The sequence below is a fragment of the Caretta caretta genome, chromosome 5, assembly GCF_965140235.1.
Source record: "Caretta caretta isolate rCarCar2 chromosome 5, rCarCar1.hap1, whole genome shotgun sequence".
Taxonomy (NCBI): Eukaryota; Metazoa; Chordata; order Testudines; family Cheloniidae; genus Caretta; species Caretta caretta.
In genome coordinates, this window is record NC_134210.1 from 102,732,362 (window position 1) to 102,749,632 (window position 17,271).

The 17,271-nt window shown below is 46.7% G+C and overlaps 1 long non-coding RNA gene across 1 annotated transcript in view; it reads right to left on the minus strand.

Moving 5' to 3' along the window:
* The window catches only part of LOC142072206 (uncharacterized), a 72,028-nt gene extending 55,702 nt beyond the window's left edge, over positions 1–16,326 (minus strand). The window contains exon 1 of the long non-coding RNA XR_012668608.1: positions 15,712–16,326. This is a non-coding gene — a long non-coding RNA (uncharacterized LOC142072206). The remainder of the gene's footprint in view (positions 1–15,711) is intronic.
* Positions 16,327–17,271: the final 945 nt, after the last annotated feature.

Sequence of the window (17,271 nt, forward strand, 5' to 3'; positions counted from 1 at the left end):
AGAAGCTTTGAAAACCAGTTTCATGACTGGCCAGGCTACGGTGTGAAAGTTCTGTTTGTTTCTCCTTGATGAAACCCCCCGCCCCTTGGTTCACTCTACTTCCCTGTAAGCTAACCACCCTCCCCTCCTCCCTTCAATCACCGCTTGCAGGGGCAATAAAGTCATTGTTGCTTCACATTCATGCATTCTTTATTCATTCATCACACAAATAGAGGGATGACTACCAAGGTTGCCCAGGAGGGGTGGTGGAGGAGGGAAGGAAAATGCCACACAGCACTTTAAGCACAGCATTTTAAAAGTTTACAACTTTAAAATTTATTGAATGACAGCCTTCTTTTTTTTGGGCAATCCTCTGTGGTGGAGTGGCTGGTTGGCCGGAGGCCCCCCCACCGCGTTCTTGGGCGTCTGGGTGTGGAGGCTATGGAACTTGGGAAGGAGGGCGGTTGGTTACAGAGGGGCTGCAGTGGCAGTCTGTGCTCCAGCTGCCTTTGCTGCAGCTCAACCATACACTGGAGCATACTGGTTTGGTCCTGCAGCAGCCTCAGCATTGAATCCTGCCTCCTCTCATCACGCTGCCGCCACCTTTGAGCTTCAGCCCTGTCTTCAGCCCGCCACTTACTCTCTTCAGCCCGCCACTTACTCTCTTCAGCCCTCCACCTCTCCTCCCGGTCATTTTGTGCTTTCCTGCACTCTGACATTATTTGCCTCCACGCATTCGTCTGTGCTCTGTCAGTGTGGGAGGACAGCATGAGCTCGGAGAACATTTCATCGCGAGTGCGTTTTTTTTTCTTTCTAAGCTTCACTAGCCTCTGGGAAGGAGAAGATCCTGTGATCATTGAAACACATGCAGCTGGTGGAGAAAAAAAAAGGGACAGCGGTATTTAAAAAGACACATTTTATAAAACAGTGGCTACACTCTTTCAGGGTAAACCTTGCTGTTAACATTACATACATAGCACATGTGCTTTTGTTACAAGGTCGCATTTTGCCTCCTCCCACTGCTTGACTACCCCCTCAACCTTCCCCCCTCCCTGTGGCTAACAGCAGGGAACATTTCTGTTTAGCCACAGGCAAACAGCCCAGCAGGAATGGGCTCCTCTGAGTGTCCCCTGAAGAAAAGCACTCTATTTCAACCAGGTGACCATGAATTATATCTCACTCTCCTGAGGATAACACAGAGAGATAAAGAACGGATGTTGTTTGAATGCCAGCAAACATACACTGTAATGCTTTGTTCTACAATGATTCCCGAGTATGTGTTACTGGCCTGGAGTGGTAAAGTGTCCTACCATGAAGGACGCAATAAGGCTGCCCTCCCCAGAAACCTTTTGCAAAGGCTTTAGGACTACATCTAGGAGAACCGTAAATGCCAGGGCAAAGTAATCCTTTCACATGCTTGCTTTTAAACCATGTATAGTATTTTAAAAGGTACACTCACCAGAGGTCCCTTCTCCACCTGCTGGGTCCAGGAGGCAGCCTTGGGTGGGTTCGGGGGGTACTGGCTCCAGGTCTAGGGTGAGAAACAGTTCCTGGCTGTCGGGAAAACCGGTTTCTCCGCTTGCCTGCTGTGAGCTATCTACAACCTCCTCATCATCATCATCATCTTCATCCCCAAAACCTGCTTCCGTATTGCCTCCATCTCCATTGAAGGAGTCAAACAACACGGCTGGGGTAGTGGTGGCTGAACCCCCTAAAATGGCATGCAGCTCATCATAGAAGCGGCATGTTTGGGGCTCTGACCCAGAGCGGCTGTTCGCCTCTCTGGTTTTCTGGTAGGCTTGCCTCAGCTCCTTCAGTTTCACGCGGCACTGCTTCGGGTCCCTGTTATGGCCTCTGTCCTTCATGCCCTGGGAGATTTTGACAAAGGTTTTGGCATTTCGAAAACTGGAACGGAGTTCTGATAGCACGGATTCCTCTCCCCAAACAGCGATCAGATCCCGTACCTCCCGTTCGGTCCATGCTGGAGCTCTTTTGCGATTCTGGGACTCCATCATGGTCACCTGTGCTGATGAGCTCTGCATGGTCACCTGCAACTTGCCACGCTGGCCAGAGAGGAAACTGAAATTCAAAAGTTCGCGGGTCTTTTCCTGTCTACCTGGCCAGTGCATCTGAGTTGAGAGTGCTGTCCAGAGCGGTCACAATGGAGCACTCTGGGATAGCTCCCGGAGGCCAATACCATCGAATTGTGTCCACAGTACCCCAAATTCGAGCCGGCAACGTCGATTTAAGTGCTAATCCACTTGTCAGGGGTGGAGTAAGGAAATCGATTTTAAGAGCCCTTTAAGTCGAAATAAAGGGCTTCATTGTGTGGACAGGTGCAGGTTTACATCGATTTAACGCTGCTAAATTCGACCTAAAGTCCTAGTGTAGACCAGGGCTATAATTAACAGCACTTAGCAGCAAACAGCTTCCTCGCTGTTTCTCCTGCACTCGCTTTAGAATGTTGCAAGCAGTTCTAACTCACCCCTCTAAAACCCAATCCATTTTATTCTCTTCCACAGCTTCCAGAAACTTCTTGGCTCACAGACATGACTGCTCCTCTGACTCTAGATATATAGTCACACTCTGAAAGTGCAGTGGTATTTTGTTTGTTTTTTCCCCCCCACATCTTGCACTTATTATTCTTTTGTGGATCTTTACTTGCTCTTTGCTTGTGCGAATGTGGTTATCTATTCACTCTCCACACCAAAACCTGGCCAAAACCAGGAAGCATAGATGTGCTCCCTCAGGTTTTGTCTACACCCAGGCCTGTCAATGGGTGGGCAGGGCAAAGGGGGCAATTTAAAAGGGCCTGGAGCCCCGGCCGTTGCTGTAGCAGCAGTGGTGGCCAGGAGCCCCGGGCCCTTTTAAATCACCTGGGCGGCCTGTCAGGTCCCAGCCCTAGCCAGACCCGGGGCACTTTCTCCATCACGTGGAGTGGGAGCCGCTGCTAATCACCGGGGAGTGCGGTGCCTGTACCCCTTAGCCCCAGTGCCACTGCCTCCACCCGGTGCCCAGGCAGCCGCTCAGTATGGTCAGCAGAGCTGCGGGGCGCGGACCCAGGGAGAGGAGCTGAGTGCTGCCAGGGGGATGAAGAGAGACCTGCGCTGAGCCCCAGGGATTATTTCCAGGGCTGGCCTTATCCATACACAAAGTATGCAGCTGTGTAGGGCACCAGGAAATTTGGGGCACCAAATTTTCTGGTGCCCTGTGCAGCTGTGTGCTGCTCCAGCCCCTGCTCTGCCTCTTCCCCATGGCCCCCGCCTCTTCCCGCCCCTGCTCCGCCCCAGCCCCACACCCACTCCACCCCTTCCCCAAAGCCCCTGCCTCTTCCCAGCCCCGCCCCTTCCCTTCCCACCCCTGAGGAGTGCAGTGGCCCGGTTCCAGCTGTGCCACCAGTGGGTGCTGTGGGGTTCCCCCCTGCACCCCAAGCCAGCCCCATCCCCCCCATGGAGGCCTGGGTCCCCACACACCCACCACGGGGGGCTGTGTAAGGCCCCAGAATAGCTAGGGATGGCCCTGATTATTTCCCAGCCCAAGATGTGGGACTGGAGCTGCCGGCCCCGGGCAGCAGCCAGTGGGCATCTTGGGCCAGGAGAGCCGCTGTCCTGGTGTTGCTCCTCACCCACTTCTGCCTCAGCACTGTGGTGGAGGATAAGAAAGGTACCAATCATGCCCCATTGAGCTGGCCATGCTGTGGGGAGAGGGGGCGCACCCTAGTGGGGTGGCTCATGGGGGAGGGGGAAGGAGCCCCGCTGCCTCCAGGGCTGGAGGGTGGGGAAGCTTTAAACTTTTCCTCTGGTAAAGTAATCCCTCCCAGCGTGTCTGCTGATCATTTCCACTGTTTATCTGTTCGGCAGAAATACATCAAGGAAAAAGCTCACTATGTGTCCGTTCCCCCAACTCTTCTTAAAAATGGGAGGAACTTATATGTGTGGTGCCCAGCCTAAACAAATTGGCAAGTTTTATGAATAAACTGCGTGTCTCTTACTGTCAACTGTGCTTGCTGTTTCTCTTCCCATCCCCTGTATGGACCTAGGCATATTGAGAACTGTGCAGACTAGGTTGTTGCAAGGTTTTAATACATTAAGGAACCAGTTTCAGTGTTGGGAGAAAAACAGCTTCTGGGTGGTCAAACTCTTTTTTTTTTTTTGGTAAGTTTCAAGGGCAGACAGCTAACTTCAGTTCCAGGCAAAATCATCTTTACCTTGGAAATCCTCCAACTACAACACAATGCAGATTTTTGTTTTAAAAAAAACCGCTTGAGAAAAAACCTGATAGTTTTAGAAAGTCTGTTAGAAGAGCTGAGCATAAGTGAGTTTGCATTTCGTGACTCTGGACAATAAAACCATCTTTGAAAAGGAGAAACAAGCCTTTTAGAAAAGCTAATTGCACAATCTTGAAATCAACAGACACTCTGGTTCCAAGAAGCAAGTTTGTACCTGGTGTTGATGTAACAAGGGCAGGGTTTGGGGGGGGAGTTGACTCCCTTTGCTGTGATTGTGCAGCTCAGATAAAATGGTTTTGAAACATGGAATGAGTTTTACAGTTCCTGCAGAATGTTTAGGTGCAAGGGTAATACTAAAGGTTATAGTGGTAAGAGGTAGCAATTATTATTATTTTATTGGTGTTTCTGTCATGTCTAGGAGCCCTAGGTATGGGCCAGGACCCCATTCTATGACTCTTAAATAGTCAGCAGTAAAGAAGTGATATCCAATATGTTTTTTTCCACTGTATAATTAATTGTTTGGCAGTAGTTTTTCACATCAGGAGAGCCAGACCTGTTGACAAAGATAGAACGCCGTATGCCATCTTCAAAATACGAGTTGCCTGATGGTTCTGGGTTCACTGTAATGTGTGATCACTAAAGGTGAGCAGCAGAAGAGTGCTGTTCCTGCTTCCATCGAATTAACTGGTAAAATTACCATTGAAGTCAATGATACAGGATGAATCCTCATTTGAGAATCATAAAATAACAGTTCTAAATTTTAACATTTGCCTTCAAAGTGGTAGGTGGCTGATGGATCCGACCATCTTCATGACTCAAGGACCTGCCTCATGGTTCAAGTACATGGGATCATCTTTTTGTTACTACATAAACTGGGCCCTGACTCAGGAGTGCTGGAACTAGGGGTGCTGGGGGCAGCGCAGCTGGCAGCAGCTCGCTGAGCACCAACCAGTGCAGATACAGAACCGCCCAAATGTCAGGCAGACCGCGTCCAGGCTTGTGGTAGGGGGCCCATTTGACTGTTCTGCCCTGGGGCCCGGAATTGCTGTTGATGGGCCTGTCTTCACCTAAAAGTTGTACCGCTTTAACTATATTAGTATAATTAAAGTGACACAATGCTCTCTCGTGTGGATGCAGCTATGCTGTATAAAAGTGCTTTACATTGGTATAGCTATTCCCAAATAGGAAAGGGAATAATCTATAGCAGAATAAGGTACCTTTACACAGTAACTCCTTGCTTAATGTTGTAGTTATGTTCCTGAAAAATGCTACTTTAAGTGAAACGATGTTAAGCAAATCCAGTTGCTCCATAAGAATTAGTGTAAATGTGAGGGTTACGTTCCAGGGAAAAAAATTTTGCCAGACAAAAGCCTATATTTTTTATATATACATATACACAATATAAATTTTAAACAAACAATTTTTAAACAAACGCAGTAATGATGATTGTGAAGCTTGGTTGAGGTGGCGAAGTCAGAGGGTGGAAGAGGGGGGATATTTCCCAGGGAATGCCTTACTGCTAGATGATGAACTAGCACTCGGCTGAGCCCTCAAAGATTAACATGTTGTTAGTGTAGCCTCACTCTACAAGGTAGCATGAATGGAGGGAAGGGAGACAGCATGACAGAGAGAGACAGAGACACACACCCTGTGTGTGGGAGAGAGAGACAAGCATTGCCCCTTTAAGTATGCTGACTCCACTCTAAGTACGCTGCCTTTTTAAGTAGATCAGCAAGTTGAGACAGCAGCTGCTGCCAGTAAGCTCCCTCCATTCTGAGTCATGTCCCCCCCTGCTCTGTGGAGATAAGGTACAGGAGTGGGGGGCAGGAGTGGGAGGACAGGGACACCCTTACATTAGCACCCCTCTTCCCTCCCTCCCCCTGATCAGAAAGAGGTGGGCTCCTGGGAGCAGCTCCAAGGCAGAGGGCAGGAGCAGCACATGGCAGTGGGGGGAGGGACAGCTGAACTGCTGGCAATTGGTAGCCTGCTGGGCGGCTGCTGCACAGGGAATTTAGGGGAGCTGATAAGGAAGCTGCCTTCCACCCTAGTTGCAAGCCCCCATCAGTTAGCTCCAATGGGCTGCTCTTTCTGTAAGCAGTGGACAAAGCAGGCGGCTGCCAAACAACATTATAAGGGAGCATTGTGCAACTTTAAACAAGCATGTTCTCTAATTGATCAGCAACGTAACAACAAAACAACATTCACTGGGATGACTTTAAGTGAGGAGTTACTGTAATTGCATTCACAGTATGGGTGCTTCGTATTTCAGTAAAAAAAAATCACACCGGTATCTGAGCCCTGGTCTACACTAGGACTTTAGGTCGAATTTAGCAGCGTTAAATCGATTTAAACCTGCACCCGTCCACACAATGAAGCCCTTTATTTCGACTTAAAGGGCTCTTAAAATCGATTTCCTTACTCCACCCCTGACAAGTGGATTAGCACTTAAATCGACGTTGCCGGCTCGAATTTGGGGTACTGTGGACACAATTCGATGGTATTGGCCTCCGGGAGCTATCCCAGAGTGCTCCATTGTGACCGCTCTGGACAGCGCTCTCAACTCAGATGCACTGGCCAGGTAGACAGGAAAAGAACCGCGAACTTTTGAATCTCATTTCCTGTTTGGCCAGCGTGGCAAGCTGCAGGTGACCATGCAGAGCTCATCAGCAGAGGTGACCATGATGGAGTCGCAGAATCGCAAAAGAGCTCCAGCATGGACTGAACGGGAGGTACGGGATCTGATCGCTGTTTGGGGAGAGGAATCCGTGCTATCAGAACTCCGTTCCAGTTTTCGAAATGCCAAAACCTTTCTGAAAATCTCCCAGGGCATGAAGGACAGAGGCCATAACAGGGACCCGAAGCAGTGCCGCGTGAAACTGAAGGAGCTGAGGCAAGCCTACCAGAAAACCAGAGAGGCGAACAGCCGCTCTGGGTCAGAGCCCCAAACATGCCGCTTCTATGATGAGCTGCATGCCATTTTAGGGGGTTCAGCCACCACTACCCCAGCCGTGTTGTTTGACTCCTTCAATGGAGATGGAAGCAATACAGAAGTAGGTTTTGGGGACGAAGAAGATGATGAGGAGGAGGTTGTAGATAGCTCACAGCAAGCAAGCGGAGAAACCGGTTTTCCCGACAGCCAGGAACTGTTTCTCACCCTAGACCTGGAGCCAGTACCCCCCGAACCCACCCAAGGCTGCCTCCTGGACTCAGCAGGCGGAGAAGGGACCTCTGGTGAGTGTACCTTTTAAAATGCTATACATGGTTTAAAAGCAAGCATGTGAAAGGATTACTTTGCCCTGGCATTTGCGGTTCTGCCTTTGCAAAAGGTTTCTGGGGAGGGCAGCCTTATTTCGTCCTTCATGGTAGGACACTTTACCACTCCAGGCCAGCAACACGTACTGGGGAATCACTGTAGAACAAAGCATTGCAGTGTATGTTTGCTGGCATTCAACCAAAATCCGTTCACGCGGTGGGAGGAGGCAAAATGCGACCTTGTAACGAAAGCACATGTGCTATGTATGTAATGTTAACAGCAAGGTTTACCCTGAAAGAGTGTAGCGACTGTTTTATAAAATGTGTCTTTTTAAATACCGCTGTCCCTTTTTTTTTCTCCACCAGCTGCATGTGTTTCAATGATCACAGGATCTTCTCCTTCCCAGAGGCTAGTGAAGCTTAGAAAGAAAAAAAAACGCACTCGTGATGAAATGTTCTCCGAGCTCATGCTGTCCTCCCACACTGACAGAGCACAGACGAATGCGTGGAGGCAAATAATGTCAGAGTGCAGGAAAGCACAAAATGACCGGGAGGAGAGGTGGAGGGCTGAAGAGAGTAAGTGGCGGGCTGAAGAGAGTAAGTGGCGGGCTGAAGACAGGGCTGAAGCTCAAAGGTGGCGGCAGCGTGATGAGAGGAGGCAGGATTCAATGCTGAGGCTGCTGCAGGACCAAACCAGTATGCTCCAGTGTATGGTTGAGCTGCAGCAAAGGCAGCTGGAGCACAGACTGCCACTGCAGCCCCTCTGTAACCAACCGCCCTCCTTCCCAAGTTCCATAGCCTCCACACCCAGACGCCCAAGAACGCGGTGGGGGGGCCTCCGGCCAACCAGCCACTCCACCACAGAGGATTGCCCAAAAAAAAGAAGGCTGTCATTCAATAAATTTTAAAGTTGTAAACTTTTAAAGTGCTGTGCTTAAAGTGCTGTGTGGCATTTTCCTTCCCTCCTCCACCACCCCTCCTGGGATACCTTGGTAGTCATCCCCCTATTTGTGTGATGAATGAATAACGAATGCATGACTGTGAAGCAGCAATGACTTTATTGGCTCTGCAAGCAATGATTAAAGGGAGGAGGGGAGGGTGGTTAGCTTACAGGGAAGTAGAGTGAACCAAGGGGTGGGGGGGTTCATCAAGGAGAAACAAACAGAACTTTCACACCGTAGCCTGGCCAGTCATGAAACTGTTTTTCAAAGCTTCTCTGATGCGTACCGCGCCCTCCTGTGCTCTTCTAACCGCCCTGGTGTCTGGCTGCGCGTAACCAGCAGCCAGGCGATTTGCCTCAACCTCCCACCCCGCCATAAACGTCTCACCCTTACTCTCACAGATATTGTGGAGCACACAGCAAGCAGTAATAACGGTGGGAATATTGGTTTCGCTGAGGTCTAAGCGAGTCAATAAACTGCGCCAGCGCGCCTTTAAACGTCCAAATGCACATTCTACCACCATTCTGCACTTGCTCAGCCTGTAGTTGAACAGCTCCTGACTACTGTCCAGGCTGCCTGTGTACGGCTTCATGAGCCATGGCATTAAGGGGTAGGCTGGGTCCCCAAGGATACATATAGGCATTTCAACATCCCCAACAGTTATTTTCTGGTCTGGGAATAAAGTCCCTTCCTGCAGCTTTTGAAACAGACCAGAGTTCCTGAAGATGCGAGCATCATGCACCTTTCCCGGCCATCCCACGTTGATGTTGGTGAAACGTCCCTTGTGATCCACCAGAGCTTGCAGCACTATCGAAAAGTACCCCTTGCGGTTTATGTACTCGGCGGCTTGGTGCTCCGGTGCCAAGATAGGGATATGGGTTCCATCTATAGCCCCACCACAGTTAGGGAATCCCATTGCAGCAAAGCCATCCACTATGACCTGCACATTTCCCAGGGTCACTACCCTTGATATCAGCAGATCTTTGATTGCGTGGGCTACTTGCATCACAGCAGCCCCCACAGTAGATTTGCCCACTCCAAATTGATTCCCAACTGACCGGTAGCTGTCTGGCGTTGCAAGCTTCCACAGGGCTATCGCCACTCGCTTCTCAACTGTGAGGGCTGCTCTCATCTTGGTATTCATGCGCTTCAGGGCAGGGGAAAGCAAGTCACAAAGTTCCATGAAAGTGCCCTTACGCATGCGAAAGTTTCGTAGCCACTGGGAATCGTCCCAGACCTGCAACACTATGCGGTCCCACCAGTCTGTGCTTGTTTCCCGAGCCCAGAATCGGCATTCCACAGCATGAACCTGCCCCATTAGCACCATGATGCATGCATTGTCAGGGCCCATGCTTTCAGAGAAATCTGTGTCCATGTCCTGATCACTCACGGGACCGCGCTGACGTCGCCTCCTCGCCCGGTATCGCGTTGCCATGTTCTGGTGCTGCATATACTGCTGAATAATGCGTGTGGTGGTTAATGTGCTCCTAATTGCCAAAGTGAGCTGAGCGGGCTCCATGCTTGCCGTGGTATGGCGTCCGCACAGAAAAAAGGCGCGGAACGATTGTCTGCCGTTGCTCTGACGGAGGGAGGGGCGACTGACGACACGGCTTACAGGGTTGGCTTCAGGGAGCTAAAATCAACAAAGGGGGTGCCTGTACATCAAGGAGTATTTCAGGCAGGACTGCACGGAGGGTTCCAATAAGAAATGGTGCACCTAAGTTATCGTTGTTATTGGAACAAGGAGGTTAGCCTGGCCTCTGATTGATACATGGCTAGATTTACCTCGCTGCACCTTCTCTGTGAGTGACTGCAGTGTGACCTAGAGGAATGAGTCCCCTAGACAGGGGAGGAGGCAAATGAATACAAAACAAATCTGGTCTATTTCTTGTTTTGACCCACTCCATCTATCTTTTACATCTTTGGCTGGCAGCAGACGGTGCAGAAGGACTGCATGCCATCCACATCTCATGGCTGCTCGGCAGAAGATGGTACAGTACGACTGCTAGCCATCCCCATCTCTTGCCTGCCTGGCAGAAGATGGTGCAATACGACTGCTAGCAATCCTCATCTCTTGCCTGCCTGGCAGAAGATGGTACAGTACGACTGCTAGCAGTCCGTATCGCCTGCCCGCTCACCATAAGACGGTTCAATAGGACTGACTGCAGGCAGGACTAAAGAGAATGACCTGGTCAAGTCACTCCAAATTTAGTCCCTGCGCCCATGTCTGCCCAGCCGCTCCCAGCCGACGTGGCCAGGAGCACCTCGGACACGATGAGGACGACTACCAATCGTATTGCACCGTCTGCTGCCAGAAGGCAAGGGGTTGCTGCTACTGTGCAGCAAAGCCGTACCGCGTCTGCCAGCACCCAGGAGACATAGGGTGACGGTTACCTGAGCGAGCTCCATGCTTGCTGTGGTATGGCGTCTGCACAGGTAACTCAGGAAAAAAGGCGCGAAATGATTGTCTGCCCTTGCTTTCACGGGGGGAGGGAGGGAACGGGGGGCTGACGATATGTACCCAGAACCACCCGCGACAATGTTTTAGCCCCATCAGGCATTGGGATCTCAACCCAGAATTCCAATGGGCAGCGGAGACTGCGGGAACTGTGGGATAGCTACCCACAGTGCAACGCTCCGTAAGTCGACGCTTGCCTCGGTACTGTGGAAGCGCTCCGCCGAGTTAATGCACTTAATGCACTTAGAGCATTTTCTGTGGGGACACACACACTCGAATTTATAAAACCGATTTCTAAAAAACCGACTTCTATAAATTCGACCTTATTCCGTAGTGTAGACATACCCTGAAATAACTACACTGGTACAAAATCTGAATGAAGACCAGTCCTACAACTGTCTTGTTATAGGTACAACATTTCCACTCCACTCCTAATCTGTGCTCAACCAGATTTCACTATGGCACTGAGAGAATTAACTAGTAAATATAATACCCTGCCTTGTGATATTAGCTGAGTCCTGCCCACGGATTGGGAAGGGGCAGATATAGGGCAGGAATGGGAGAGGCTGGTGCACATTGTCTTCACTCTGTCCCTATGGAGAATCCTCCCAAAAGATAACACAGCCAGGGACAATACTGACCAAGAGCTGTGAAGTGCCATTTAAAGTGGAGTGAGCGGCACAGATTTGCTCCACCACCACCTGACCCTACTCTTCCCCTGTGAGGTGCACCCCCGTCTCAGCTGCAGCCTGTCCCCCTGGTCCAAGAGCCCCTACATCCACCCCCTTAAAAATTGTATGCATAGTGATGCAACCTGGCACAAGGAATCGCAACACAGCACAGGTATGGCCCAGCCAAAAAGCGGCCAGGCGACAGCCTGGGTAGCCATCCCCAGCTCCACAGCCTTTGCTATATTCTCTAAAGAGCCTGCAGGTGTCCAAGAGGTAGCCACAGGAGCAGTGGTGCCTAGGATTGGAGGCCTATTGGATGGCAGAGCTGCTGCAGAGGCGCAGAGCTGCTGCAGAGGCACAGAGCCTCCACATGGATGGCCCATGGGGTTTCTCAGAGGGACTGCCAGTTTAGTGGATGGGTCCTGAGACCAATTCTTTGAGAGGACAGCTCTGCAGCTTCTGACAGGAAGCTATGTGAGGACTCTGGGAATGGGATGATTGTGGCAGTTTCCCTTCTTCATTTCTTTTCATACGAGAGGTTGCTCTGAGCCAATGTGTTTTATTTTCAATTTCCCTTCTTGATTTAATCATTTGGTTCATATCCTGGGTCATATCACCAGACTGCAAGAGGATGCATAATTAATCATTTATTTTACAGACCTGACATTCCCCACCGCCATCTCCACTCCCTTCAATACACAATTTCATGCTTATATACAGTCTTAAATATGTTTTACTTCAGTGAGTATATTTACATAATCACCAGCTGACCTATTCACCCTTTAATGAATCTAAGTTTTTTTGTTTGTTTGTCTGTTTTTTCTCAGGTTTCTCAGTTTCTTTCAGGTTTTTTCTCAGTTTCTGAATCACCCTCCCTGGTAGGTATGAAGGACTAGTCTCTTGAAATGTCAGGCTATATACTGTGGCTTATTAACTCCCCTGTCTTCATTTTCTTATAAGAATGACTTTAAACAGCAGCTGCAAATCCCACCTTACTTTGAGACTTTCATTTAAGTGCAATGTGTTGTCAACCCCTACAAACAGAAAGAATGAAAAGCTACACTCAGTTTTTCAATGCTCAAACAATTGAGGCTCAGGTCAATTTCAGGCAAAAGTTCAAGCCAGTTCTTACTTTATTCCATAAATTCATTCAGCTTCAGAAGTGGGGTCCTTAGAGACAGCCTGGCTCATGTAGGTGATAAAGAAGTCAGAGACAAATCTGCTGGCTAGGCCGCAGAAGCAAACTAGACATGGAGAAGAAACTATGTCCCTGCATCCCAGTGCACATATACACATATAATAGGCACTTTTACACAGAGAACACATCCACCAAATGGAACTTTCAGAGTTTCCTTCTCCCAGGACCCAATCCTACAGATTTTCTGTGTCAGGAGGTGAAACTCTCACACTCCCTGGGTTTAGATGGAACATAATGCCTTAGGGGAATTTTTTTCAAATTCTTTGATTTGGGCTCCTAAAAAGCCATAAATCTCTTCATCATATACACAATCATTGATTGGAGTCAGGCTTTCAGTGGGATAATATAATCAAAGGACTCATCACTACATTTCCTTTTTCTCTCACATTCATCAAATTAAGGTTGGGTTTGTCACCACACAAAAGGTGCACTGCTTTAATTATACCAGATTAGTTAAACTGATACAACCCATCAAGTGTGGATGCAGTTATATTGGTATAAAGAAGCTTTATATCAGTATAGGTATTCTGTATGGGAATGGGAATAAAATATACTGGTATAAGGCACCTTTATACCAATTTAACTGCAGCCACACTACAGATTGTATGGTATAACTATTTTGATTTTTTTTAAAAATCACACTGCAGACTTAGATAGTTATACTGGTACCAAAGGTGTGCCTAGACTAGGCCTAAGAGTTTTCAGAATACATTCCTTGTAGTAAAGTGGTCATAATAGGGTTAACTGGGTTACCAGAGTATTATGGGATGGAGCCAGGCTCCACCTCTCTCTTGCTTCCTGTTTTAGTCAAGGAATTGAATATTAAAGTAAAAAAACGCTGAGAAAGGGTAGGACTAAATCAGTGGAAACTTTTATAGGAAATTCATGATTTTCTGCACCTCAGGAATTTATTAAAATTACATTTCCCTCTCTGGATTTAAAGACCTAAATAAATGTTCAACAACAGTGACTAGTGATTTTTAGTGCCCACCTTGAGACAACGTCAGGAGGCCTGGTTTTCAGAAAATGCTGAGTACCTGCCATCTGAAAATCCCAATTTAAAGTGTCCCAAATTGGGCGCCCATAATCACTTGCAAAAATTAAGCCAAAATCTTTCATCATAATCAGATGACCCTAAAATTTGTTCTCAGGGCAGGAGAAGTCTTTTTGATTTTGGAACTCTGTTGATCCTCAATCCAGTTGGCAGAAAATAATTTCCCAAAGATACAATATGCTATTGTCATATCCACTATAGGTTTTCTAATCTACAAAGAGAAAAATATTAATATATGGGATACACAGTTAGAAACCCCATTCATAAATATACAATGGAGAATTGTATGGAGAAAAGCAATCTCTTCCTGAATCCAAGAAAGCTACTATACATTTATGTATCTATGCATTTGACTCATAGGCACCAACTCCGTGGGTGCTCCAGGGCTGGAGCACCCACGGGGAAAAAAATAGGGGGTGCTCAGCAACCACCAGCAACCCTGCGGATCAGCGCCTCCTCCTCCCTCCCAGCACCTCCTGCCCACCACGATCAGCTGTTTGGCAGCATGCAGGAAGCACTGCGGAGGAGGAGGAGAAGTGGAGGCAGGATGAGGTGGGGGGAGGGGCGGAATGGGGGTGGGAAGAGGTGGGGCCTGGGGCAAAGAGGGGTTGAGCATCCCCAGGAACAGAGGAGGTCGGCGCCTATGATTTTGACTCCATTGAGAATATATATGATTTGGCCTTCAATAAATGTTGGTGTAATTATGTTAATATTGGTATCTTCTTACATATTTGGTGGAGCTTTATTATAATCCAGCATGTAACCCCTGTGTATAAAGAATTCCCCAAATTCAACTCCCCTGAGACCTATTTTTCCTCTTAATTAGGAGTTTCAGTTGAAAAAACATAACAGGAGGAAAATTATTTTAACAGGCTACAATGTCACCTCCTGTGTTAAAAGCTGCAAGAGGGACTTTCTGTGAGGAAATCTCTATGAGGATTCCCCTGTGGTGATTCCCTCCCATTGGGTAGACGGGGAATGCACTGAGAATAGTTGTAGAGCAGTAATGAACACTCTCTGTCTCCTCCATGAAATAAGCCACAATAACTGAAGGGAGAAAGTCCAGTATTGAAGTATTTTAGACATGTATCTACTCTTTCATTGTGTTATTTTTCATTATCTTTGGACCCCTTTTTATGAGGTCCAATTCTTACCGAACGTGCAATGTTATATAAAGTGGGGGATTGTAGATTGTATGTTTTATATGTGACATTGCTAGAGAGACAGGTATACCATACAGAATATTACTTATATGGCACCGTATTGTAATCATTCTTTTACAAAATAGAAAAGATACTTATGTCCAATTTCTTTTTTGACTCCATTTGTTGTATAATGTGAACATTTTGAGACATAGGTTTTTTTCCATGAAAAACAAAAGTCCTCTCCTCCTTTTTAAACCCCTGAGACATTTTCTGCAATGCAGTCATACCATATACATAGGATGTTCATGCTGGCTTACAGTAATATGCAGTAGGAAGCATCTGTATGGAAAATAAAACAATGCACTTTTTCCAAGGACCTACAGGAATCAATACATTTTGCTGAAACCTGCAAATTTGTTTCATGTATTTGATTCATTGGTTACAATGGAAAGACATGAGTAAATGCCACCTTCTCGGTAAAAAAGAAAGATAGTGTTTCTCTAAGACATATTGATTGTATGTTTTAGGGGTTTGTTAAATGCCTCAGAAAGAATTGTATGTATTTAATTAAAGGGCATCCACTTGCTACAGAATATGTTTTCTAAATGAACTTTTTAAGACAGGATTTAATGAAGACCTTTTTTAACAATCGTATTTTATTAGGTGAATAATTCTTTCATTCCCATATCTAATATTTCATTCATATTCTTTGTTTTCTGCATGCTAGAATCAGTTCTCTTTGTCCAGCAGCCATGCAGGTCCTATGACAATAAAAATGATATTACCTGGAAATGAGGAGATCTGCCACTTTCTTTGGGGAAATCTGGTACTTTCATTTTTAGCTCTCCACTTCCAAAATAGAAAACAGTGTTATGAAGATCACTTCTAAAAATATCCGGAAAGACAAGGTATTGCAATACAAGCCAGCAGCAGAAGGTGCAACACATGCTGCAACAACTGCAGAATGCCAGTGATCTGAACTGCACAGTGGACTTTCTTAAAAACACAAGATTTGCAATAATCACTGTCCTGCACTAGCGCCTTTCCTCAGTACAGGATGGCACCCTGGTAACTGTAGGTACATGGGGTGGTGAATATTAAAATGCTGATGACGCCCCTGCGTAAGGGTTATATGAAACAGATATGCTTTGAATGATTAATAGCTACTGATTCCTACTGGCCCAGGTAAAATTAGAAAAGCTATTCACCTCTGTTTATCCCAAAATAGGATCCACCTGAGAAGTAAAGACAATAAGAAAATGGTTCACATGAGACACTTTTAGGAACTACAGATCTGCCAAGGTTGGGAGTTCCTCTCCCCAAGAATGGAAACTACAGAAACTAAAATGGCTAAATAAGGGTATTGTTAATCACCTAGGCAAGAATCTCTCATAATTTGCATATGGATAAAACCTTTTTCTCCCTCCTAACCTAGCTAAAAAAGAATCCCAAGTTCCCAAGCAAGGGTCAAATGGTGCTTTCTTATGCAAAGTGTTTTCACCCCCAAAGTATAAACTGTATATTATGTTCCTGTAAATCAAATATACAGTGAATAATCTTTCACCCTAAATTAGAATCTACACATTTGTTTGCCTTGGGAGTCAGATCTACATACTTCTATATGTGAAAAAATGTCTCTTGTTCTATTGTAAGTCCTAAATAAGGTGAAATGCTTATGTACACAAAGAAGGTATGGAGTATGTCCTCCAAATTTAGAAGATTCTAAGGATTTTGTTGGTTTTCATTTTAAATAATTGTTGCACTCTAGAAGTAACAGGAATGATCTGGCACAAGGAAGAACAAACATTAAAAGATATAAACCAGGGTATAATTTTGGGATATCAAGAGAAATGGTTTAAAATGAGGGATCCCACTTGATAGTAGGGGCAAATAATGAAATATAGTCTTTGAAACAAATCAAGTTTAAAAAGCCTCTGATAAAAGGATTGAAGAAATTTGTTATACACCAATATCATTAACTGGGTACCAGTGGAAGCAGCAGTGAAACTGAAAGAGCTAAAACCTAAGCACTCACTTGGCACATGTCCAGTGAAAATAATAGGGTGGCCCCCTCCTACAAGTCCTGAAACTAGGGTATATTCACTGAAGTCACCATGTGTGCAATAGAGTTGATTGACTGAACCCAACAAGAAGCTGAAAAATCCTAAGTGCAACTAATGCCTGGACCAGCTATGTGGAAAGGACTTTCCCTTCTTCAAGGGGTAAGAGAATAAGAATGGTGAGATTTAATTTCAAAGCTTGTATTGCCCCTTCTATTCTTTAATATAAATAACAGTAGGCTATCTTAGTGAAGCTATGCTCTTTATGGAGACCTCAAGTTACAT